The sequence below is a fragment of the Phyllobates terribilis genome, unplaced genomic scaffold (assembly GCF_046119375.1).
Source record: "Phyllobates terribilis strain yellow unplaced genomic scaffold, ASM4611937v1 Scaffold_8__6_contigs__length_399053987, whole genome shotgun sequence".
NCBI lineage: Eukaryota > Metazoa > Chordata > Amphibia > Anura > Dendrobatidae > Phyllobates > Phyllobates terribilis.
In genome coordinates this window covers 392,218,377-392,243,376 of record NW_027362768.1, presented here as the reverse complement: position 1 = coordinate 392,243,376, position 25,000 = coordinate 392,218,377, and positions in this window count along the sequence as shown.

Here is a 25,000-nt window from a genome sequence, read left to right as displayed (position 1 = left end):
CTTGTATGGTAAGAGTGTATTGACCATTGCCTCCAGGGTTATTTAGCCACCTGGCTGAATCTCTGCGGCCTCCCTATCCTCCCTCTTGTATGGTAAGAGTGTATTGATCATTGCACTCAGGGTTTATTTAGCCACCTGGCTGAATCTCTGCGGCCTCCCTATCCTCCCTCTTGTATGGTAAGAGTGTATTGACCATTGCATCCAGGGTTATTTAGCCTCCTAGCTGAATCTCTGCGACCTCCCTATCCTGCCTCTTGTATGGTAGGAGTGTATTGACCATTGCACCCAGGGTTTATTTAGCCACCTGGCTGAATCTCTGCGGCCTCCCTATCCTCCCTCTTGTATGGTAAGAGTGTATTGCCCATTGACCCCAGGGTTTATTTAGCCACCTGGCTGAATCTCTGCGGCCTCCCTATCCTCCCTCTTGTATGGTAGGAGTGTATTGACCATTGACCCCAGGGTTATTTAGCCACCTATCTGAATCTCTGCGGCCTCCCTATCCTCCCTCTTGTATGGTAGGAGTGTATTGACCATTGCACCCAGGGTTTATTTAGCCACCTGGCTGAATCTCTGCGGCCTCCCTATCCTCCCTCTTGTATGGTAGGAGTGTATTGACCATTGCACCCAGGGTTTATTTAGCCACCTATCTGAATCTCTGCGGCCTCCCTATCCTCCCTCTTGTATGGTAAGAGTGTATTGACCATTGACCCCAGGGTTTATTTAGCCACCTGGCTCAATCTCAGCGGCCTCCCTATCCTCCCTCTTGTATGGTAGGAGTGTATTGACCATTGCACCAGGGTTTATTTAGCCACCTAGCTGAATCTCTGCGGCCTCCCTATCCTCCCTCTTGTATGGTAAGGGTGTATTGACCATTGCACCCAGGGTTTATTTAGCCTCCTGGCTGAATCTCAGCGGCCTCCCTATCCTCCCTCTTGTATGGTAGGAGTGTATTGACCATTGCACCAGGGTTTATTTAGCCACCTAGCTGAATCTCTGCGGCCTCCCTATCCTCCCTCTTGTATGGTAAGAGTGTATTGACCATTGACCCCAGGGTTTATTTAGCCACCTGGCTGAATCTCTCCGACCTCCCTATCCTCCCTCTTGTATGGTAAGAGTGTATTGACCATTGACCCCAGGGTTTATTTAGCCACCTGGCTAAATCTCTGCGACCTCCCTATCCTCCCCCTTGTATGGTAAGAGTGTATTGACCTTTGACCCCAGGGTTTATTTAGCCACCTGGCTGAATCTCTGCGGCCTCCCTATCCTCCCCCTTGTATGGTAAGAGTGTATTGACCATTGACCGCAGGGTTTATTTAGCCACCTAGCTGAATCTCTGCGGCCTCCCTATCCTCCCTCTTGTATGGTAGGAGTGTATTGACCATTGCACCCAGGGTTTATTTAGCCACCTGGCTGAATCTCAGCGGCCTCCCTATCCTCCCTCTTGTATGGTAGGAGTGTATTGACCATTGCACCCAGGGTTATTTAGCCTCCTAGCTGAATCTCTGCGGCCTCCCTATCCTGCCTCTTGTATGGTAGGAGTGTATTGCCCATTAACCCCAGTGTTTATTTAGCCACCTGGCTGAATCTCTGCGGCCTCCCTATCCTCCCTCTTGTATGGTAAGAGTGTATTGACCAATGACCCCAGTGTTTATTTAGCCACCTGGCTGAATCTCTGCGGCCTCCCTATCCTCCCTCTTGTATGGTAAGAGTGTATTGACCAATGACCCCAGTGTTTATTTAGCCACCTGGCTGAATCTCTGCAGCCTCCCTATCCTCCCTCTTGTATGGTAGAAGTGTATTGACCATTGCACCCAGGGTTTATTTAGCCACCTGGCTGAATCTCTGCGGCCTCCCTATCCTCCCTCTTGTATGGTAGGAGTGTATTGACCATTGCACCCAGGGTTTATTTAGCCACCTGGCTGAATCTCTGCGGCCTCCCTATCCTCCCTCTTGTATGGTAGGAGTGTATTGACCATTGCACCCATGGTTATTTAGCCTCCTGGCTGAATCTCTGCGGCCTCCCTATCCTCCCTCTTGTATGGTAAGAGTGTATTGACCATTGCACCCAGGGTTATTTAGCCTCCTAGCTGAATCTCTGCGGCCTCCCTATCCTCCCTCTTGTATGGTAGGAGTGTATTGACCATTGCACCCATGGTTATTTAGCCTCCTGGCTGAATCTCTGCGGCCTCCCTATCCTCCCTCTTGTATGGTAAGAGTGTATTGCCCATTGACCCCAGGGTTTATTTAGCCACCTGGCTGAATCTCTGTGGCCTCCCTATCCTCCATCTTGTATGGTAAGAGTGTATTGACCATTGCCTCCAGGGTTATTTAGCCACCTGGCTGAATCTCTGCGGCCTCCCTATCCTCCCTCTTGTATGGTAGGAGTGTATTGATCATTGCACTCAGGGTTTATTTAGCCACCTGGCTGAATCTCTGCGGCCTCCCTATCCTCCCTCTTGTATGGTAAGAGTGTATTGACCATTGCATCCAGGGTTATTTAGCCTCCTAGCTGAATCTCTGCGACCTCCCTATCCTGCCTCTTGTATGGTAGGAGTGTATTGACCATTGCACCCAGGGTTTATTTAGCCACCTGGCTGAATCTCTGCGGCCTCCCTATCCTCCCTCTTGTATGGTAAGAGTGTATTGCCCATTGACCCCAGGGTTTATTTAGCCACCTGGCTGAATCTCTGCGGCCTCCCTATCCTCCCTCTTGTATGGTAGGAGTGTATTGACCATTGACCCCAGGGTTATTTAGCCACCTATCTGAATCTCTGCGGCCTCCCTATCCTCCCTCTTGTATGGTAGGAGTGTATTGACCATTGCACCCAGGGTTTATTTAGCCACCTGGCTGAATCTCTGCGGCCTCCCTATCCTCCCTCTTGTATGGTAGGAGTGTATTGACCATTGCACCCAGGGTTTATTTAGCCACCTATCTGAATCTCTGCGGCCTCCCTATCCTCCCTCTTGTATGGTAGGAGTGTATTGACCATTGCACCCAGGGTTTATTTACCACCTGGCTGAATCTCTGCGCCCTCCCTATCCTCCCTCTTGTATGGTAGGAGTGTATTGACCATTGACTCCAGGGTTTATTTAGCCTCCTGGCTGAATCTCTGCGGCCTCCCTATTCTCCCTCTTGTATGGTAAGAGTGTATTGCCCATTGACCCCAGGGGTTATTTAGCCACCTGGCTGAATCTCTGCGGCCTCCCTATCCTCCCTCTTGTATGGTAGGAGTGTATTGACCATTGACCCCAGGGTTTATTTAGCCACCTGGCTGAATCTCTGCGACCTCCCTATCCTCCCTCTTGTATGGTAGGAGTGTATTGACCATTGCACCCATGGTTATTTAGCCTCCTGGCTGAATCTCTGCGGCCTCCCTATCCTCCCTCTTGTATGGTAAGAGTGTATTGACCATTGCACCCATGGTTATTTAGCCTCCTGGCTGAATCTCTGCGGCCTCCCTATCCTCCCTCTTGTATGGTAAGAGTGTATTGCCCATTGACCCCAGGGTTTATTTAGCCACCTGGCTGAATCTCTGCGGCCTCCCTATCCTCCCTCTTGTATGGTAGGAGTGTATTGCCCATTAACCCCAGGGTTTATTTAGCCACCTGGCTGAATCTCTGCAGCCTCCCTATCCTCCCTCTTGTATGGTAGGAGTGTATTGATCATTGCACCCAGGGTTTATTTAGCCACATGGCTGAATCTCTGCTGCCTCCCTAACCTCCCTCTTGTATGGTAAGAGTGTACTGACCAATGACCCCAGGGTTTATTTAGCCTCCTGGCTGAATCTCTGCAGCCTCCCTATCCTCCCTCTTGTATGGTAGGAGTGTATTGACCATTGCACCCAGGGTTTATTTAGCCTCCTAGCTGAATCTCTGCGGCCTCCCTATCCTCCCTCTTGTATGGTAGGAGTGTATTGACCATTGCATCCAGGGTTTATTTAGCCTCCTAGCTGAATCTCTGCGGCCTCCCTATCCTCCCTCTTGTATGGTAAGAGTGTATTGACCATTGCACCCAGGGTTTATTTAGCCACCTGGCTGAATCTCTGCGGCCTCCCTATCCTCCCTCTTGTATGGTAAGAGTGTATTGACCATTGCACCCAGGGTTTATTTAGCCACCTGGCTGAATCTCTGCTGCCTCCCTATCCTCTCTCTTGTATGGTAGGAGTGTATTGACCATTGCATCCAGGGTTTATTTAGCCACCTAGCTGAATCTATGCGGCCCCCCTATCCTCCCTCTTGTATGGTAAGAGTGTATTGACCATTGCACCCAGGGTTTATTTAGCCACCTGGCTTAATCTCTGCGGCCTCCCTACCCTCCCTCTTGTATGGCTGGAGTGTATTGCTCATTGCACCCAGGGTTATTTAGACATCTGGCTGAATCTCTGTGGCCTCCGTATCCTCCCTCTTGTATGGTAAGAGTGTATTGACCGTTGACCCCAGGGTTTATTTAGCCACCTGGCTGAATCTCTGCGGCCTCCCTATCCTCCCTCTTGTATGGTAGGAGTGTATTGCCCATTGCACCCAGGGTTATTTAGCCTCCTGGCTGAATCTCTGCAGCCTCCCTATCCTCCCTCTTGTATGGTAGGAGTGTATTGACCATTGCACCCAGGGTTTATTTAGCCTCCTGGCTGAATCTCTGCGGCCTCCCTATCCTCCCTCTTGTATGGTAAGAGTGTATTGACCAATGACCCCAATGTTTATTTAGCCACCTGGCTGAATCTCTGCGGCCTCCCTATCCTCCCTCTTGTATGGTAGGAGTGTATTGCCCATTGCACCCAGGGTTATTTAGCCTCCTAGCTGAATCTCTGCGGCCTCCTTATCCTCCCTCTTGTATGGTAGGAGTGTATTGCCCATTGACCCCTGGGTTTATTTAGCCACCTGGCTGAATCTCTGCGGCCTCCCTATCCTCCCTCTTGTATGGTAAGAGTGTATTGACCAATGACCCCAGGGTTTATTTAGCCACCTGGCTGAATCTCTGCGGCCTCCCTATCCTCGCTCTTGTATGGTAAGAATGTATTGACCATTGCACCCAAGGTTTATTTAGCCACCTGGCTGAATCTCTGCGGCCTCCCTATCCTCCCTCTTGTATGGTAAGAGTGTATTGACCATTGCACCCAGGGTTTATTTAGCCACCTGGCTGAATCTCTGCGGCCTCCCTATCCTCCCTCTTGTATGGTAAGAGTGTATTGACCATTGCACCCAGGGTTTATTTAGCCTCCTAGCTGAATCTCTGCGGCCCCCCTATCCTCCCTCTTGTATGGTAGGAGTGTATTGACCATTGACCCCAGGGTTTATTTAGCCACCTGGTTGAATCTCTGCGGCTTCCCTATCCTCCCTCTTGTATGGTAAGAGTGTATTGACCATTGCACCCAGGGTTTATTTAGCCACCTGGTTGAATCTCTGCGGCTTCCCTATCCTCCCTCTTGTATGGTAGGAGTGTATTGACCATTGACCCCAGGGTTTATCTAGCCACCTGGCTGAATCTCTCCGGCCTCCCTATCCTCCCTCTTGTATGGTAAGAGTGTATTGACCATTGACCCCAGGGTTTATTTAGCCACCTGGCTGAATCTCTGTGGCCTCCCTAACCTTCCTCTTGTATGGTAAGAGTGTTTTGACCCTTGACCCCAGGGTTTATTTAGCCACCTAGCTGAATCGCTGCAGCCTCCCTATCCTCCCTCTTGTATGGTAAGAGTGTATTGATCATTGCACCCAGGGTTTATTTAGCTTCCTGGCTGATTCTCTGCGGCCTCCCTATCCTCCCTCTTGTATGATAGGAGTGTATTGACCATTGCACCCAGGGTTTATTTAGCCTCCTGGCTGAATCTCTGTGGCCTCCCTATCCTCCCTCTTGTATGGTAAGAGTGTATTGACCAATGACCCCAGTGTTTATTTAGCCCCTGGCTGAATCTCTGCGGCCTCCCTAACCTCCCTCTTGTATGGTTGGAGTGTATTGCTCATTGCACCCAGGGTTATTTAGCCATCTGGCTGAATCTCTGTGGCCTCCGTATCCTCCCTCTTGTATGGTAAGAGTGTATTGACCATTGACCCCAGGGTTTATTTAGCCTCCTGGCTGAATCTCTGTGGCCTCCCTATCCTCCCTCTTATATGGTAGGAGTGTATTGCCCATTGCACCCATGGTTTATTTAGCCACCTAGCTGAATCTCTGCGGCCTCCCTAACCTCCCTCTTGTATGGTAGGAGTGTATTGATCATTGCACCCAGGGTTTATTTAGCCACCTGGCTGAATCTCTGCGGCCTCCCTAACCTCCCTCTTGTATGGTAAGAGTGTATTGACCATTGACCACAGGGTTATTTAGCCACCTGGCTGAATCTCTGCGGCATCCCTATCCTCCCTCTTGTATGGTAGGAGTGTATTGCCCATTGACCCCAGGATTTATTTAGCCACCTGGCTGAATCTCTACGGCCTCCCTATCCTCCCTCTTGTATGGTAGGAGTGTATTGACCATTGCACCCAGGGTTATTTAGCCTCCTAGCTGAATCTCTGCGGCCTCCCTATCCTGCCTCTTGTATGGTAGGAGTGTATTGACCAATGACCCCAGTGTTTATTTAGCCACCTGGCTGAATCTCTGCAGCCTCCCTATCCTCCCTCTTGTATGGTAGGAGTGTATTGCCCATTAACCCCAGTGTTTATTTAGCCACCTGGCTGAATCTCTGCGGCCTCCCTATCCTCCCTCTTGTATGGTAAGAGTGTATTGACCAATGACCCCAGTGTTTATTTAGCCACCTGGCTGAATCTCTGCAGCCTCCCTATCCTCCCTCTTGTATGGTAGAAGTGTATTGACCATTGCACCCAGGGTTTATTTAGCCACCTGGCTGAATCTCTGCGGCCTCCCTATCCTCCCTCTTGTATGGTTGGAGTGTATTGACCATTGACAACAGGGTTATTTAGCCACCTGGCTGAATCTCTGCAGCCTCCCTATCCTCCCTCTTGTATGGTAGGAGTGTATTGCCCATTGACCCCAGGGTTTATTTAGCCACCTGGCTGAATCTCTGCGGCCTCCCTATCCTCCCTCTTGTATGGTAGGAGTGTATTGACCATTGCACCCATGGTTATTTAGCCTCCTGGCTGAATCTCTGCGGCCTCCCTCTCCTCCCTCTTGTATGGTAAGAGTGTATTGACCATTGCACCCAGGGTTATTTAGCCTCCTAGCTGAATCTCTGCGGCCTCCCTATCCTCACTCTTGTATGGTAGGAGTATATTGACCATTGCACCCATGGTTATTTAGCCTCCTGGCTGAATCTCTGCGGCCTCCCTATCCTCCCTCTTGTATGGTAAGAGTGTATTGCCCATTGACCCCAGGGTTTATTTAGCCACCTGGCTGAATCTCTGCGGCCTCCCTATCCTCCATCTTGTATGGTAAGAATGTATTGACCATTGCATCCAGGGTTATTTAGCCACCTGGCTGAATCTCTGCGGCCTCCCTATCCTCCCTCTTGTATGGTAGGAGTGTATTGATCATTGCACCCAGGGTTTATTTAGCCACCTGGCTGAATCTCTGCGGCCTCCCTATCCTCCCTCTTGTATGGTAAGAGTGTATTGACCATTGCATCCAGGGTTATTTAGCCTCCTAGCTGAATCTCTGCGACCTCCCTATCCTGCCTCTTGTATGGTAGGAGTGTATTGACCATTGCACCCAGGGTTTATTTAGCCACCTGGCTGAATCTCTGCGGCCTCCCTATCCTCCCTCTTGTATGGTAGGAGTGTATTGACCATTGACCCCAGGGTTATTTAGCCACCTATCTGAATCTCTGCGGCCTCCCTATCCTCCCTCTTGTATGGTAGGAGTGTATTGACCATTGCACCCAGGGTTTATTTAGCCACCTGGCTGAATCTCTGCGGCCTCCCTATCCTCCCTCTTGTATGGTAGGAGTGTATTGACCATTGCACCCAGGGTTTATTTAGCCACCTATCTGAATCTCTGCGGCCTCCCTATCCTCCCTCTTGTATGGTAGGAGTGTATTGACCATTGCACCCAGGGTTTATTTACCACCTGGCTGAATCTCTGCGCCCTCCCTATCCTCCCTCTTGTATGGTAGGAGTGTATTGACCAATGACCCCAGTGTTTATTTAGCCTCCTAGCTGAATCTCTGCGGCCTCCCTATCCTCCCTCTTGTATGGTAAGAGTGTATTGACCAATGACCCCAGTGTTTATTTAGCCTCCTAGCTGAATCTCTGCGGCCTCCCTATCCTCCCTCTTGTATGGTAAGAGTGTATTGCCCATTGACCCCAGGGGTTATTTAGCCACCTGGCTGAATCTCTGCGGCCTCCCTATCCTCCCTCTTGTATGGTAGGAGTGTATTGACCATTGACCCCAGGGTTTATTTAGGCACCTGGCTGAATCTCTGCGACCTCCCTATCCTCCCTCTTGTATGGTAGGAGTGTATTGACCATTGCACCCATGGTTATTTAGCCTCCTGGCTGAATCTCTGCGGCCTCCCTATCCTCCCTCTTGTATGGTAAGAGTGTATTGACCATTGCACCCATGGTTATTTAGCCTCCTGGCTGAATCTCTGCGGCCTCCCTATCCTCCCTCTTGTATGGTAAGAGTGTATTGCCCATTAACCCCAGGGTTTATTTAGCCACCTGGCTGAATCTCTGCTGCCTCCCTATCCTCCCTCTTGTATGGTAGGAGTGTATTGATCATTGCACCCAGGGTTTATTTAGCCACCTGGCTGAATCTCTGCTGCCTCCCTAACCTCCCTCTTGTATGGTAAGACTGTACTGACCAATGACTCCAGGGTTTATATAGCCACCTGGCTGAATCTCTGCAGCCTCCCTATCCTCCCTCTTGTATGGTAGGAGTGTATTGACCATTGCACCCAGGGTTTATTTAGCCTCCTAGCTGAATCTCTGCGGCCTCCCTATCCTCCCTCTTGTATGGTAGGAGTGTATTGACCATTGCATCCAGGGTTTATTTAGCCTCCTAGCTGAATCTCTGCGGCCTCCCTATCCTCCCTCTTGTATGGTAAGAGTGTATTGACCATTGCACCCAGGGTTTATTTAGCCACCTGGCTGAATCTCTGCTGCCTCCCTATCCTCTCTCTTGTATGGTAGGAGTGTATTGACCATTGCATCCAGGGTTTATTTAGCCACCTAGCTGAATATCTGCGGCCCCCCTATCCTCCCTCTTGTATGGTAAGAGTGTATTGACCATTGACCCCAGAGTTTATTTAGCCACCTGGCTTAATCTCTGCGGCCTCCCTAACCTCCCTCTTGTATGGCTGGAGTGTATTGCTCATTGCACCCAGGGTTATTTAGACATCTGGCTGAATCTCTGTGGCCTCCGTATCCTCCCTCTTGTATGGTAGGAGTGTATTGCCCATTGCACCCAGGGTTTTTTAGCCTCCTGGCTGAATCTCTGCAGCCTCCCTATCCTCCCTCTTGTATGGTAGGAGTGTATTGACCATTGCACCCAGGGTTTATTTAGCCTCCTGGCTGAATCTCTGCGGCCTCCCTATCCTCCTTCTTGTATGGTAAGAGTGTATTGACCAATGACCCCAATGTTTATTTAGCCACCTGGCTGAATCTCTGCGGCCTCCCTATCCTCCCTCTTGTATGGTAGGAGTGTATTGACCTTTGACCCCAGGGTTTACTTAGCCTCCTGGCTGAATCTCTGCGGCCTCCCTATCCTCCCTCTTGTATGGTAGGAGTGTATTGCCCATTGCACCCAGGGTTATTTAGCCTCCTAGCTGAATCTCTGCGGCCTCCTTATCCTCCCTCTTGTATGGTAGGAGTGTATTGCCCATTGACCCCTGGGTTTATTTAGCCACCTGGCTGAATCTCTGCGGCCTCCCTATCCTCCCTCTTGTATGGTAAGAGTGTATTGACCAATGACCCCAGGGTTTATTTAGCCACCTGGCTGAATCTCTGCGGCCTCCCTATCCTCGCTCTTGTATGGAAGAGTGTATTGACCATTGCACCCAGGGTTTATTTAGCCACCTGGCTGAATCTCTGCAGCCTCCCTATCCTCCCTCTTGTATGGTAAGAGTGTATTGACCATTGCACCCAGGGTTTATTTAGCCACCTGGCTGAATCTCTGCGGCCTCCCTATCCTCCCTCTTGTATGGTAAGAGTGTATTGACCATTGCACCCAGGGTTTATTTAGCCTCCTAGCTGAATCTCTGCGGCCTCCCTATCCTCCCTTTTGTATGGTAAGAGTGTATTGACCATTGCACCCAGGGTTTATTTAGCCACCTGGTTGAATCTCTGCGGCCTCCCTATCCTCCCTCTTGTATGGTAGGAGTGTATTGACCATTGACCCCAGGGTTTATTTAGCCACCTGGCTGAATCTCTGCGGCCTCCCTATCCTCCCTCTTGTATGGTAGGAGTGTATCGACCATTGCACCCAGGATTATTTAGCCACCTGGCTGAATCTCTGCGGCGTCCCTATCCTCCCTCTTGTATGGTGAGAGTGTATTGACCATTGACCCCAGGGTTTATTTAGCCACCTGGCTGAATCTCTGCGGCCTCCCTAACCTCCCTCTTGTATGGTTGGAGTGTATTGCTCATTGCACCAAGGGTTATTTAGCCATCTGGCTGAATCTCTGCGGCCTCCCTATCCTCCCTTTTGTATGGTAGGAGTGTATTGACCATTGCACCCAGGGTTTATTTAGCCACCTACCTGAATCTCTGTGGCCTCCCTATCCTCCCTCTTGTATGGTAAGAGTGTATTGACCATTGACCCCAGGGTTTATTTAGCCACCTAGCTGAATCGCTGCAGCCTCCCTATCCTCCCTCTTGTATGGTAAGAGTGTATTGATCATTGCACCCAGGGTTTATTTAACTTCCTGGCTGATTCTCTGCGGCCTCCCTATCCTCCCTCTTGTATGGTGAGAGTGTATTGACCATTGCACCCAGGGTTTATTTAGCCACCTGGCTGAATCTCTGCGGCCTCCCTATCCTCCCTCTTGTATGGTTGGAGTGTATTGCTCATTGCACCCAGGGTTATTTAGCCATCTGGCTGAATCTCTGTGGCCTCCGTATCCTCCCTCTTGTATGGTAAGAGTGTATTGACCATTGACCCCAGGGTTTATTTAGCCTCCTGGCTGAATCTCTGTGGCCTCCCTATCCTCCCTCTTATATGGTAGGAGTGTATTGACCATTGACCCCATGGTTTATTTAGCCACCTGGCTGAATCTCTGCGGCCTCCCTAACCTCCCTCTTGTATGGTAGGAGTGTATTGATCATTGCACCCAGGGTTTATTTAGCCACCTGGCTGAATCTCTGCGGCCTCCCTAACCTCCCTCTTGTATGGTAAGAGTGTATTGACCATTGACCACAGGGTTATTTAGCCACCTGGCTGAATCTCTGCGGCCTCCCTATCCTCCCTCTTGTATGGTAGGAGTGTATTGCCCATTGACCCCAGGATTTATTTAGCCACCTGGCTGAATCTCTACGGCCTCCCTATCCTCCCTCTTGTATGGTAGGAGTGTATTGACCATTGCACCCAGGGTTTATTTAGCCACCTGGCTGAATCTCTGCGGCCTCCCTAACCTCCCTCTTGTATGGTAGGAGTGTATTTACCATTGCACCCAGGGTTTATTTAGCCACCTGGCTGAATCTCTGCGGCCTCCCTATCCTCCCTCTTGTATGGTAGGAGTGTATTGACCATTGCACCCTGGGTTTATTTAGCCTCCTAGCTGAATCTCTGCAGCCTCCCTATCCTCCCTCTTGTATGGTAGGAGTGTATTGACCATTGCACCCAGGGTTTATTTAGCCACCTAGCTGAATCTCTGCGGCCTCCCTATCCTCCCTCTTGTATGGTAGGAGTGTATTGACCATTGCACCCTGGGTTTATTTAGCCTCCTAGCTGAATCTCTGCAGACTCCCTATCCTCCCTCTTGTATGGTAGGAGTGTATTGACCATTGCACTCAGGGTTTATTTAGCCACATAGCTGAATCTCTGCGGCCTCCCTATCCTCCCTCTTGTATGGTAGGAGTGTATTGACCATTGCACCCAGGGTTTATTTAGCCTCCTGGCTGAATCTCTGCGGCCTCCCTATCCTCCCTCTTGTATGGTAGGAGTGTATTGACCATTGCACCCAGGGTTTATTTAGCCACCTAGCTGAATCTCTGCTGCCTCCCTATCCTCCCTCTTGTATGGTAGGAGTGTATTGACCATTGCACCCAGGGTTTATTTAGCCACCTAGCTGAATCTCTGCGGCCTCCCTATCCTCCCTCTTGTCTGGTAGGAGTGTATTGACCTTTGACCGCAGCGTTTATTTAGCCACCTAGCTGAATCTCTGCGGCCTCCCTATCCTCCCTCTTGTATGGTAGGAGTGTATTGACCATTGCACCCAGGGTTTATTTAGCCACCTGGCTGAATCTCTGCGGCCTCCCTAACCTCCCTCTTGTATGATAAGAGTGTATTGACCATTGCACCCAGGGTTTATTTAGCCACCTAGCTGAATCTCTGCGGCCTCCCTATCCTCCCTCTTGTCTGGTAGGAGTGTATTGACCTTTGACCGCAGCGTTTATTTAGCCACCTAGCTGAATCTCTGCGGCCTCCCTATCCTCCCTCTTGTATGGTAGGAGTGTATTGACCATTGCACCCAGGGTTTATTTAGCCTCCTAGCTGAATCTCGGCGGCCTCCCTATCCTCCCTCTTGTATGGTAGGAGTGTATTGACCATTGCACCCAGGGTTTATTTAGCCACCAGGCTGAATCTCTGCGGCCTCCCTATCCTCCCTCTTGTATGATGAGAGTGTATTGACCATTGCACCCAGGGTTTATTTAGCCACCTAGCTGAATCTCTGTGGCCTTCCTATCCTCCCTCTTGTATGATAAGAGTGTATTGACCATTGCACCCAGGGTTTATTTAGCCACGTAGGTGAATCTCTGCGGCCTCCCTATCCTCCCTCTTGTAAGGTAGGAGTGTATTGACCATTGCACCCAGGTTTTATTTAGCCTCCTGGCTGAATTTCAGCGGCCTCCCTATCCTCCCTCTTGTATGATAAGAGTGTATTGACCATTGCACCTAGGGTTTATTTAGCCTCCTGGCTGAATCTCTGCGGCCTCCCTATCCTCCCTCTTGTATGGTAAGAGTGTATTGACCATTGCACCCAGGGTTTATTTAGCCTCCTAGCTGAATCTCTGCGGCCTCCCTATCCTCCCTCTTGTATGGTAGGAGTGTATTGACCATTGCACCCAGGGTTTATTTAGCCACCTAGGTGAATCTCTGCGGCCTCCCTATCCTCCCTCTTGTAAGGTAGGAGTGTATTGACCATTGCACCCAGCGTTTATTTAGCCACCTGGATGAATCTCTGCGGCCTCCCTAACCTCCCTCTTGTATGATAAGAGTGTATTGACCATTGCACCTAGGGTTTATTTAGCCTCCTGGCTGAATCTCTGCGGCCTCCCTATCCTCCCTCTTGTATGGTAGGAGTGTATTGACCATTGCACCCAGGGTTTATTTAGCCTCCTAGCTGAATCTCTGCGGCCTCCCTATCCTCCCTCTTGTATGGTAGGAGTGTATTGACCATTGCATCCAGGGTTTATTTAGCCTCCTAGCTGAATCTCTGCGGCCTCCCTATCCTCCCTCTTGTATGGTAAGAGTGTATTGACCATTGCACCCAGGGTTTATTTAGCCACCTGGCTGAATCTCTGCTGCCTCCCTATCCTCTCTCTTGTATGGTAGGAGTGTATTGACCATTGCATCCAGGGTTTATTTAGCCACCTAGCTGAATATCTGCGGCCCCCCTATCCTCCCTCTTGTATGGTAAGAGTGTATTGACCATTGACCCCAGAGTTTATTTAGCCACCTGGCTTAATCTCTGCGGCCTCCCTAACCTCCCTCTTGTATGGCTGGAGTGTATTGCTCATTGCACCCAGGGTTATTTAGACATCTGGCTGAATCTCTGTGGCCTCCGTATCCTCCCTCTTGTATGGTAGGAGTGTATTGCCCATTGCACCCAGGGTTTTTTAGCCTCCTGGCTGAATCTCTGCAGCCTCCCTATCCTCCCTCTTGTATGGTAGGAGTGTATTGACCATTGCACCCAGGGTTTATTTAGCCTCCTGGCTGAATCTCTGCGGCCTCCCTATCCTCCTTCTTGTATGGTAAGAGTGTATTGACCAATGACCCCAATGTTTATTTAGCCACCTGGCTGAATCTCTGCGGCCTCCCTATCCTCCCTCTTGTATGGTAGGAGTGTATTGACCTTTGACCCCAGGGTTTACTTAGCCTCCTGGCTGAATCTCTGCGGCCTCCCTATCCTCCCTCTTGTATGGTAGGAGTGTATTGCCCATTGCACCCAGGGTTATTTAGCCTCCTAGCTGAATCTCTGCGGCCTCCTTATCCTCCCTCTTGTATGGTAGGAGTGTATTGCCCATTGACCCCTGGGTTTATTTAGCCACCTGGCTGAATCTCTGCGGCCTCCCTATCCTCCCTCTTGTATGGTAAGAGTGTATTGACCAATGACCCCAGGGTTTATTTAGCCACCTGGCTGAATCTCTGCGGCCTCCCTATCCTCGCTCTTGTATGGAAGAGTGTATTGACCATTGCACCCAGGGTTTATTTAGCCACCTGGCTGAATCTCTGCAGCCTCCCTATCCTCCCTCTTGTATGGTAAGAGTGTATTGACCATTGCACCCAGGGTTTATTTAGCCACCTGGCTGAATCTCTGCGGCCTCCCTATCCTCCCTCTTGTATGGTAAGAGTGTATTGACCATTGCACCCAGGGTTTATTTAGCCTCCTAGCTGAATCTCTGCGGCCTCCCTATCCTCCCTTTTGTATGGTAAGAGTGTATTGACCATTGCACCCAGGGTTTATTTAGCCACCTGGTTGAATCTCTGCGGCCTCCCTATCCTCCCTCTTGTATGGTAGGAGTGTATTGACCATTGACCCCAGGGTTTATTTAGCCACCTGGCTGAATCTCTGCGGCCTCCCTATCCTCCCTCTTGTATGGTAGGAGTGTATCGACCATTGCACCCAGGATTATTTAGCCACCTGGCTGAATCTCTGCGGCGTCCCTATCCTCCCTCTTGTATGGTGAGAGTGTATTGACCATTGACCCCAGGGTTTATTTAGCCACCTGGCTGAATCTCTGCGGCCTCCCTAACCTCCCTCTTGTATGGTTGGAGTGTATTGCTCATTGCACCAAGGGTTATTTAGCCATCTGGCTGAATCTCTGCGGCCTCCCTATCCTCCCTTTTGTATGGTAGGAGTGTATTGACCATTGCACCCAGGGTTTATTTAGCCACCTACCTGAATCTCTGTGGCCTCCCTATCCTCCCTCTTGTATGGTAAGAGTGTATTGACCATTGACCCCAGGGTTTATTTAGCCACCTAGCTGAATCGCTGCAGCCTCCCTATCCTCCCTCTTGTATGGTAAGAGTGTATTGATCATTGCACCCAGGGTTTATTTAACTTCCTGGCTGATTCTCTGCGGCCTCCCTATCCTCCCTCTTGTATGGTGAGAGTGTATTGACCATTGCACCCAGGGTTTATTTAGCCACCTGGCTGAATCTCTGCGGCCTCCCTATCCTCCCTCTTGTATGGTTGGAGTGTATTGCTCATTGCACCCAGGGTTATTTAGCCATCTGGCTGAATCTCTGTGGCCTCCGTATCCTCCCTCTTGTATGGTAAGAGTGTATTGACCATTGACCCCAGGGTTTATTTAGCCTCCTGGCTGAATCTCTGTGGCCTCCCTATCCTCCCTCTTATATGGTAGGAGTGTATTGACCATTGACCCCATGGTTTATTTAGCCACCTGGCTGAATCTCTGCGGCCTCCCTAACCTCCCTCTTGTATGGTAGGAGTGTATTGATCATTGCACCCAGGGTTTATTTAGCCACCTGGCTGAATCTCTGCGGCCTCCCTAACCTCCCTCTTGTATGGTAAGAGTGTATTGACCATTGACCACAGGGTTATTTAGCCACCTGGCTGAATCTCTGCGGCCTCCCTATCCTCCCTCTTGTATGGTAGGAGTGTATTGCCCATTGACCCCAGGATTTATTTAGCCACCTGGCTGAATCTCTACGGCCTCCCTATCCTCCCTCTTGTATGGTAGGAGTGTATTGACCATTGCACCCAGGGTTTATTTAGCCACCTGGCTGAATCTCTGCGGCCTCCCTATCCTCCCTCTTGTATGGTAGGAGTGTATTGACCATTGCACCCTGGGTTTATTTAGCCTCCTAGCTGAATCTCTGCAGCCTCCCTATCCTCCCTCTTGTATGGTAGGAGTGTATTGACCATTGCACCCAGGGTTTATTTAGCCACCTAGCTGAATCTCTGCGGCCTCCCTATCCTCCCTCTTGTCTGGTAGGAGTGTATTGACCTTTGACCGCAGCGTTTATTTAGCCACCTAGCTGAATCTCTGCGGCCTCCCTATCCTCCCTCTTGTATGGTAGGAGTGTATTTACCATTGCACCCAGGGTTTATTTAGCCACCTGGCTGAATCTCTGCGGCCTCCCTATCCTCCCTCTTGTATGGTAGGAGTGTATTGACCATTGCACCCTGGGTTTATTTAGCCTCCTAGCTGAATCTCTGCAGCCTCCCTATCCTCCCTCTTGTATGGTAGGAGTGTATTGACCATTGCACCCAGGGTTTATTTAGCCACCTAGCTGAATCTCTGCGGCCTCCCTATCCTCCCTCTTGTATGGTAGGAGTGTATTGACCATTGCACCCTGGGTTTATTTAGCCTCCTAGCTGAATCTCTGCAGACTCCCTATCCTCCCTCTTGTATGGTAGGAGTGTATTGACCATTGCACTCAGGGTTTATTTAGCCACATAGCTGAATCTCTGCGGCCTCCCTATCCTCCCTCTTGTATGGTAGGAGTGTATTGACCATTGCACCCAGGGTTTATTTAGCCTCCTGGCTGAATCTCTGCGGCCTCCCTATCCTCCCTCTTGTATGGTAGGAGTGTATTGACCATTGCACCCAGGGTTTATTTAGCCACCTAGCTGAATCTCTGCTGCCTCCCTATCCTCCCTCTTGTATGGTAGGAGTGTATTGACCATTGCACCCAGGGTTTATTTAGCCACCTAGCTGAATCTCTGCGGCCTCCCTATCCTCCCTCTTGTCTGGTAGGAGTGTATTGACCTTTGACCGCAGCGTTTATTTAGCCACCTAGCTGAATCTCTGCGGCCTCCCTATCCTCCCTCTTGTATGGTAGGAGTGTATTGACCATTGCACCCAGGGTTTATTTAGCCACCTGGCTGAATCTCTGCGGCCTCCCTAACCTCCCTCTTGTATGATAAGAGTGTATTGACCATTGCACCCAGGGTTTATTTAGCCACCTAGCTGAATCTCTGCGGCCTCCCTATCCTCCCTCTTGTCTGGTAGGAGTGTATTGACCTTTGACCGCAGCGTTTATTTAGCCACCTAGCTGAATCTCTGCGGCCTCCCTATCCTCCCTCTTGTATGGTAGGAGTGTATTGACCATTGCACCCAGGGTTTATTTAGCCTCCTAGCTGAATCTCGGCGGCCTCCCTATCCTCCCTCTTGTATGGTAGGAGTGTATTGACCATTGCACCCAGGGTTTATTTAGCCACCAGGCTGAATCTCTGCGGCCTCCCTATCCTCCCTCTTGTATGATGAGAGTGTATTGACCATTGCACCCAGGGTTTATTTAGCCACCTAGCTGAATCTCTGTGGCCTTCCTATCCTCCCTCTTGTATGATAAGAGTGTATTGACCATTGCACCCAGGGTTTATTTAGCCACGTAGGTGAATCTCTGCGGCCTCCCTATCCTCCCTCTTGTAAGGTAGGAGTGTATTGACCATTGCACCCAGGTTTTATTTAGCCTCCTGGCTGAATTTCAGCGGCCTCCCTATCCTCCCTCTTGTATGATAAGAGTGTATTGACCATTGCACCTAGGGTTTATTTAGCCTCCTGGCTGAATCTCTGCGGCCTCCCTATCCTCCCTCTTGTATGGTAAGAGTGTATTGACCATTGCACCCAGGGTTTATTTAGCCTCCTAGCTGAATCTCTGCGGCCTCCCTATCCTCCCTCTTGTATGGTAGGAGTGTATTGACCATTGCACCCAGGGTTTATTTAGCCACCTAGGTGAATCTCTGCGGCCTCCCTATCCTCCCTCTTGTAAGGTAGGAGTGTATTGACCATTGCACCCAGCGTTTATTTAGCCACCTGGATGAATCTCTGCGGCCTCCCTAACCTCCCTCTTGTATGATAAGAGTGTATTGACCATTGCACCTAGGGTTTATTTAGCCTCCTGGCTGAATCTCTGCGGCCTCCCTATCCTCCCTCTTGTATGGTAGGAGTGTATTGACCATTGCACCCAGGGTTTATTTAGCCTCCTAGCTGAATCTCTGCGGCCTCCCTATCCTCCCTCTTGTATGGTAGGAGTGTATTGACCATTGCACCCAGGGTTTATTTAGCCACCAGGCTGAATCTCTGCGGCCTCCCTATCCTCCCTCTTGTATGGTAAGAGTGTATTGACCATTGCACCCAGGGTTTATTTAGCCACCTGGCTGAATCTCAGCGGCCTCCCTAACCTCCCTCTTGTATGGTAGGAGTGTATTGCCCATTAACCCCAGGGTTTATTTAGCCACCAGGCTGAATCTCTGCGGCCTCCCTATCCTCCCTCTTGTATGGTAGGAGTGTATCGACCATTGCACCCAGGGTTTATTTAGCCACCTGGCTGAATCTCAGCGGCCTCCCTAACCTCCCTCTTGTATGGTAGGAGTGTATTGCCCATTAACCCCAGGGTTTATTTAGCCACCTGGCTGAATCTCTGCGGCCTCCCTATCCTCCCTCTTGTATGGTAGGAGTGTATTGACCATTGCTCCCAGGGTTTATTTAGCCACCTGGCTGAATCTCTGCGGCCTCCCTATCCTCACTCTTGTATGGTAAGAGTGTATTGACCATTGCACCCAGGGTTTATTTAGCCACCTGGCTGAATCTCTGCAGCCTCCCTATCCTCCCTCTTGTATGGTAGGAGTGTATTGACCATTGCTCCCAGGGTTTATTTAGCCACCTGGCTGAATCTCTGCGGCCTCCCTATCCTCACTCTTGTATGGTAAGAGTGTATTGACCATTGCACCCAGGGTTTATTTAGCCACCTGGCTGAATCTCTGCGGCCTCCCTATCCTCCCTCTTGTATGGTAAGAGTGTATTGACCATTGCACCCAGGGTTTATTTAGCCACCTGGCTGAATCTCTGCGGCCTCCCTATCCTCCCTCTTGTATGGTAAGAGTGTATTGACCATTGCACCCAGGGTTTATTTAGCCTCCTAGCTGAATCTCTGCGGCCTCCCTATCCTCCCTCTTGTATGGTAAGAGTGTATTGACCATTGCACCCAGGGTTTATTTAGCCACCTGGTTGAATCTCTGCGGCCTCCCTATCCTCCCTCTTGTATGGTAGGAGTGTATTGACCATTGCACCCAGGGTTTATTTAGCCACCTGGCTGAATCTCTGCGGCCTCCCTATCCTCCCTCTTGTATGGTAGGAGTGTATTGACCATTGACAACAGGGTTTATTTAGCCACCTGGCTGAATCTCTGCGGCCTCCCTATCCTCCCTCTTGTATGGTAGGAGTGTATCGACCATTGCACCCAGGATTATTTAGCCACCTGGCTGAATCTCTGCGGCGTCCCTATCCTCCCTCTTGTATGGTGAGAGTGTATTGACCATTGACCCCAGGGTTTATTTAGCCACCTGGCTGAATCTCTGCGGCCTCCCTAACCTCCCTCTTGTATGGTTGGAGTGTATTGCTCATTGCACCAAGGGTTATTTAGCCATCTGGCTGAATCTCTGCGGCCTCCCTATCCTCCCTTTTGTATGGTAGGAGTGTATTGACCATTGCACCCAGGGTTTATTTAGCCACCTACCTGAATCTCTGCGGCCTCCCTATCCTACCTCTTGTATGGTAAGAGTGTATTGACCATTGACCCCAGGGTTTATTTAGCCACCTGGCTGAATCTCTGTGGCCTCCCTAACCTTCCTCTTGTATGGTAAGAGTGTTTTGACCCTTGACCCCAGGGTTTATTTACCACCTAGCTGAATCGCTGCAGCCTTCCTATCCTCCCTCTTGTATGGTAAGAGTGTATTGACCATTGACCCCAGGGTTTATTTAGCCACCTGGCTGAATCTCTGCGGCCTCCCTAACCTCCCTCTTGTATGGTTGGAGTGTATTGCTCATTGCACCAAGGGTTATTTAGCCATCTGGCTGAATCTCTGCGGCCTCCCTATCCTCCCTCTTGTATGGTAAGAGTGTATTGACCATTGCACCCAGGGTTTATTTAGCCACCTACCTGAATCTCTGCGGCCTCCCTAACCTTCCTCTTGTATGGTAAGAGTGTTTTGACCCTTGACCCCAGGGTTTATTTAGCCACCTGGCTGAATCTCTGCGGCCTCCCTAACCTCCCTCTTGTATGGTTGGAGTGTATTGCTCATTGCACCAAGGGTTATTTAGCCATCTGGCTGAATCTCTGCGGCCTCCCTATCCTCCCTCTTGTATGGTAAGAGTGTATTGACCATTGACCCCAGGGTTTATTTAGCCACCTGGCTGAATCTCTGTGGCCTCCCTAACCTTCCTCTTGTATGGTAAGAGTGTTTTGACCCTTGACCCCAGGGTTTATTTAGCCACCTGGCTGAATCTCTGCGGCCTCCCTATCCTCCCTCTTGTATGGTAAGAGTGTATTGACCATTGAACCCAGGGTTTATTTAGCCACCTAGCTGAATCGCTGCAGCCTTCCTATCCTCCCTCTTGTATGGTAAGAGTGTATTGACCATTGACCCCAGGGTTTATTTAGCCACCTAGCTGAATCGCTGCAGCCTCCCTATCCTCCCTCTTGTATGGTAGGAGTGTATTGACCATTGCACCCAGGGTTTATTTAGCCACCTGGCTGAATCTCTGCGGCCTCCCTAACCTCCCTCTTGTATGGTTGGAGTGTATTGCTCATTGCACCCAGGGTTATTTAGCCATCTGGCTGAATCTCTGCGGCCTCCCTATCCTCCCTCTTGTATGGTAAGAGTGTATTGACCATTGAACCCAGGGTTTATTTAGCCTCCTGGCTGAATCTCTGTGGCCTCCCTATCCTCCCTCTTATATGGTAGGAGTGTATTGCCCATTGCACCCATGGTTTATTTAGCCACCTAGCTGAATCTCTGCGGCCTCCCTAACCTCCCTCTTGTATGGTAGGAGTGTATTGATCATTGCACCCAGGGTTTATTTAGCCACCTGGCTGAATCTCTGCGGCCTCCCTAACCTCCCTCTTGTATGGTAAGAGTGTATTGACCATTGACCACAGGGTTATTTAGCCACCTGGCTGAATCTCTACGGCCTCCCTATCCTCCCTCTTGTATGGTAGGAGTGTATTGACCAATGACCCCAGGGTTTATATAGCCACCTGGCTGAATCTCTGCGGCCTCCCTATCCTCCCTCTTGTATGGTAGGATTGTATTGACCATTGCACCCAGGGTTTATTTAGCCACCTGGCTGAATCTCTGCGGCCTCCCTAACCTCCCTCTTGTATGGTAGGAGTGTATTTACCATTGCACCCAGGGTTTATTTAGCCACCTGGCTGAATCTCTGTGGCCTCCCTATCCTCCCTCTTGTATGGTAGGAGTGTATTGACCATTGCACCCTGGGTTTATTTAGCCTCCTGGCTGAATCTCTGCGGCCTCCCTATCCTCCCTCTTGTATGGTAGGAGTGTATTGACCATTGCACCCAGGGTTTATTTAGCCTCCTAGCTGAATCTCTGAAGCCTCCCTATCCTCCCTCTTGTATGGTAGGAGTGTATTGACCATTGCACCCTGGGTTTATTTAGCCTCCTAGCTGAATCTCTGCAGCCTCCCTATCCTCCCTCTTGTATGGTAGGAGTGTATTGACCATTGCCCCCAGGGTTTATTTAGCCACCTAGCTGAATCTCTGCGGCCTCCCTATCCTCCCTCTTGTATGGTAGGAGTGTATTGACCATTGCACCCTGGGTTTATTTAGCCTCCTAGCTGAATCTCTGCAGCCTCCCTATCCTCCCTCTTGTATGGTAGGAGTGTATTGACCATTGCACCCAGGGTTTATTTAGCCACCTGGCTGAATCTCTGCGGCCTCCCTATCCTCCCTCTTGTATGGTAGGAGTGTATTGACCATTGCACCCAGGGTTTATTTAGCCTCCTGGCTGAATCTCTGCGGCCTCCCTATCCTCCCTCTTGTATGGTAGGAGTGTATTGACCATTGCACCCAGGGTTTATTTAGCCACCTAGCTGAATCTCTGCGGCCTCCCTATCCTCCCTCTTGTATGGTAGGAGTGTATTGACCATTGCACCCAGGGTTTATTTAGCCACCTAGCTGAATCTCTGCGGCCTCCCTATCCTCCCTCTTGTCTGGTAGGAGTGTATTGACCTTTGACCCCAGCGTTTATTTAGCCACCTAGCTGAATCTCTGCGGCCTCCCTATCCTCCCTCTTGTATGATAAGAGTGTATTGACCATTGCACCCAGGGTTTATTTAGCCTCCTAGCTGAATCTCGGCGGCCTCCCTATCCTCCCTCTTGTATGGTAGGAGTGTATTGACCATTGCACCCAGGGTTTATTTAGCCACCAGGCTGAATCTCTGCGGCCTCCCTATCCTCCCTCTTGTATGATGAGAGTGTATTGACCATTGCACCCAGGGTTTATTTAGCCACCTAGCTGAATCTCTGTGGCCTCCCTATCCTCCCTCTTGTATGATTAGAGTGTATTGACCATTGCACCCAGGGTTTATTTAGCCACCTAGGTGAATCTCTGCGGCCTCCCTATCCTCCCTCTTGTATGGTAGGAGTGTATTGACCATTGCACCCAGGTTTTATTTAGCCTCCTGGCTGAATTTCAGCGGCCTCCCTATCCTCCCTCTTGTATGGTAAGAGTGTATTGACCATTGCACCCAGGGTTTATTTAGCCACCAGGCTGAATCTCTGCGGCCTCCCTATCCTCCCTCTTGTATGGTAAGAGTGTATTGACCATTGCACCCAGGGTTTATTTAGCCACCTGGCTGAATCTCAGCGGCCTCCCTAACCTCCCTCTTGTATGGTAGGAGTGTATTGCCCAATAACCCCAGGGTTTATTTAGCCACCAGGCTGAATCTCTGCGGCCTCCCTATCCTCCCTCTTGTATGGTAGGAGTGTATTGACCATTGCTCCCAGGGTTTATTTAGCCACCTGGCTGAATCTCTGCGGCCTCCCTATCCTCCCTCTTGTATGGTAGGAGTGTATTGACCATTGCATCCAGGGTTTATTTAGCCACCTGGCTGAATCTCTGCGGCCTCCCTATCCTCCCTCTTGTATGATAAGAGTGTATTGACCATTGCACCCAGGGTTTATTTAGCCACCTGGCTGAATCTCTGCGGCCTCCCTATCCTCCCTCTTGTATGATAAGAGTGTATTGACCATTGCACCCAGGGTTTATTTAGCCACCTGGCTGAATCTCTGTGGCCTCCCTATCCTCCCTCTTGTATGATAAGAGTGTATTGACCATTGCACCCAGGGTTTATTTAGCCACCTAGCTGAATCTCTGTGGCCTCCCTATCCTCCCTCTTGTATGGTAGGAGTGTATTGACCATTGCACCCAGGGTTTATTTAGTCACCTGGATGAATCTCTGCGGCCTCCCTATCCTCCCTCTTGTATGATAAGAGTGTATTGACCATTGCACCCAGGGTTTATTTAGCCACCTGGATGAATCTCTGCGGCCTCCCTATCCTCCCTCTTGTATGGTAGGAGTGTATTGCCCATTGCACCCAGGGTTTATTTAGCCACCTGGCTGAATCTCAGCGGCCTCCCTAACCTCCCTCTTGTATGGTAGGAGTGTATTGCCCATTAACCCCAGGGTTTATTTAGCCACCTGGCTGAATCTCTGCGGCCTCCCTATCCTCCCTCTTGTATGGAAAGAGTGTATTGACCATTGCACCCAGGGTTTATTTAGCCACCTGGCTGAATCTCAGCGGCCTCCCTAACCTCCCTCTTGTATGGTAGGAGTGTATTGCCCATTAACCCCAGGGTTTATTTAGCCACGTGGCTGAATCTCTGCGGCCTCCCTATCCTCCCTCTTGTATGGTAGGAGTGTATTGACCATTGCATCCAGGGTTTATTTAGCCACCTGGCTGAATCTCTGCGGCCTCCCTATCCTCCCTCTTGTATGATAAGAGTGTATTGACCATTGCACCCAGGGTTTATTTAGCCACCTAGCTGAATCTCTGCGGCCTCCCTATCCTCCCTCTTGTATTGTAAGAGTGTATTGACCATTGCTCCCAGGGTTTATTTAGCCTCCTGGCTGAATCTCTGCAGCCTCCCTAACCTCCCTCTTGTATGATAAGAGTGTATTGACCATTGCACCTAGGGTTTATTTAGCCTCCTGGTTGAATCTCTGCGGCCTCCCTATCCTCCCTCTTGTATGGTAAGAGTGTATTGACCACTGCACCAGGGTTTATTTAGCCACCTAGCTGAATCTCTGCGGCCTCCCTATCCTCCCTCTTGTATTGTAAGAGTGTATTGACCATTGCACCCAGGGTTTATTTAGCCACCTGGCTGAATCTCAGCGGCCTCCCTAACCTCCCTCTTGTATGGTAGGAGTGTATTGCCCATTAACCCCAGGGTTTATTTAGCCACCTGGCTGAATCTCTGCGGCCTCCCTATCCTCCCTCTTGTATGGTAAGAGTCTATTGACCACTGCACCAGGGTTTATTTAGCCACCTGGCTGAATCTCTGCGGCCTCCCTATCCTCCCACTTGTATGGTAGGAGTGTATTGACCATTGCACCCAGGGTTTATTTAGCCACCTAGCTGAATCTCTGTGGCCTCCCTATCCTCCCTCTTGTATGATAAGAGTGTATTGACCATTGCACCCAGGGTTTATTTAGCCACCTAGCTGAATCTCTGTGGCCTCCCTATCCTCCCTCTTGTATGATAAGAGTGTATTGACCATTGCACCCAGGGTTTATTTAGCCACCTAGCTGAATCTCTGCAGCCTCCCTATCCTCCCTCTTGTATGATAAGAGTGTATTGACCATTGCACCCAGGGTTTATTTAGCCTCCTGGCTGAATCTCTGC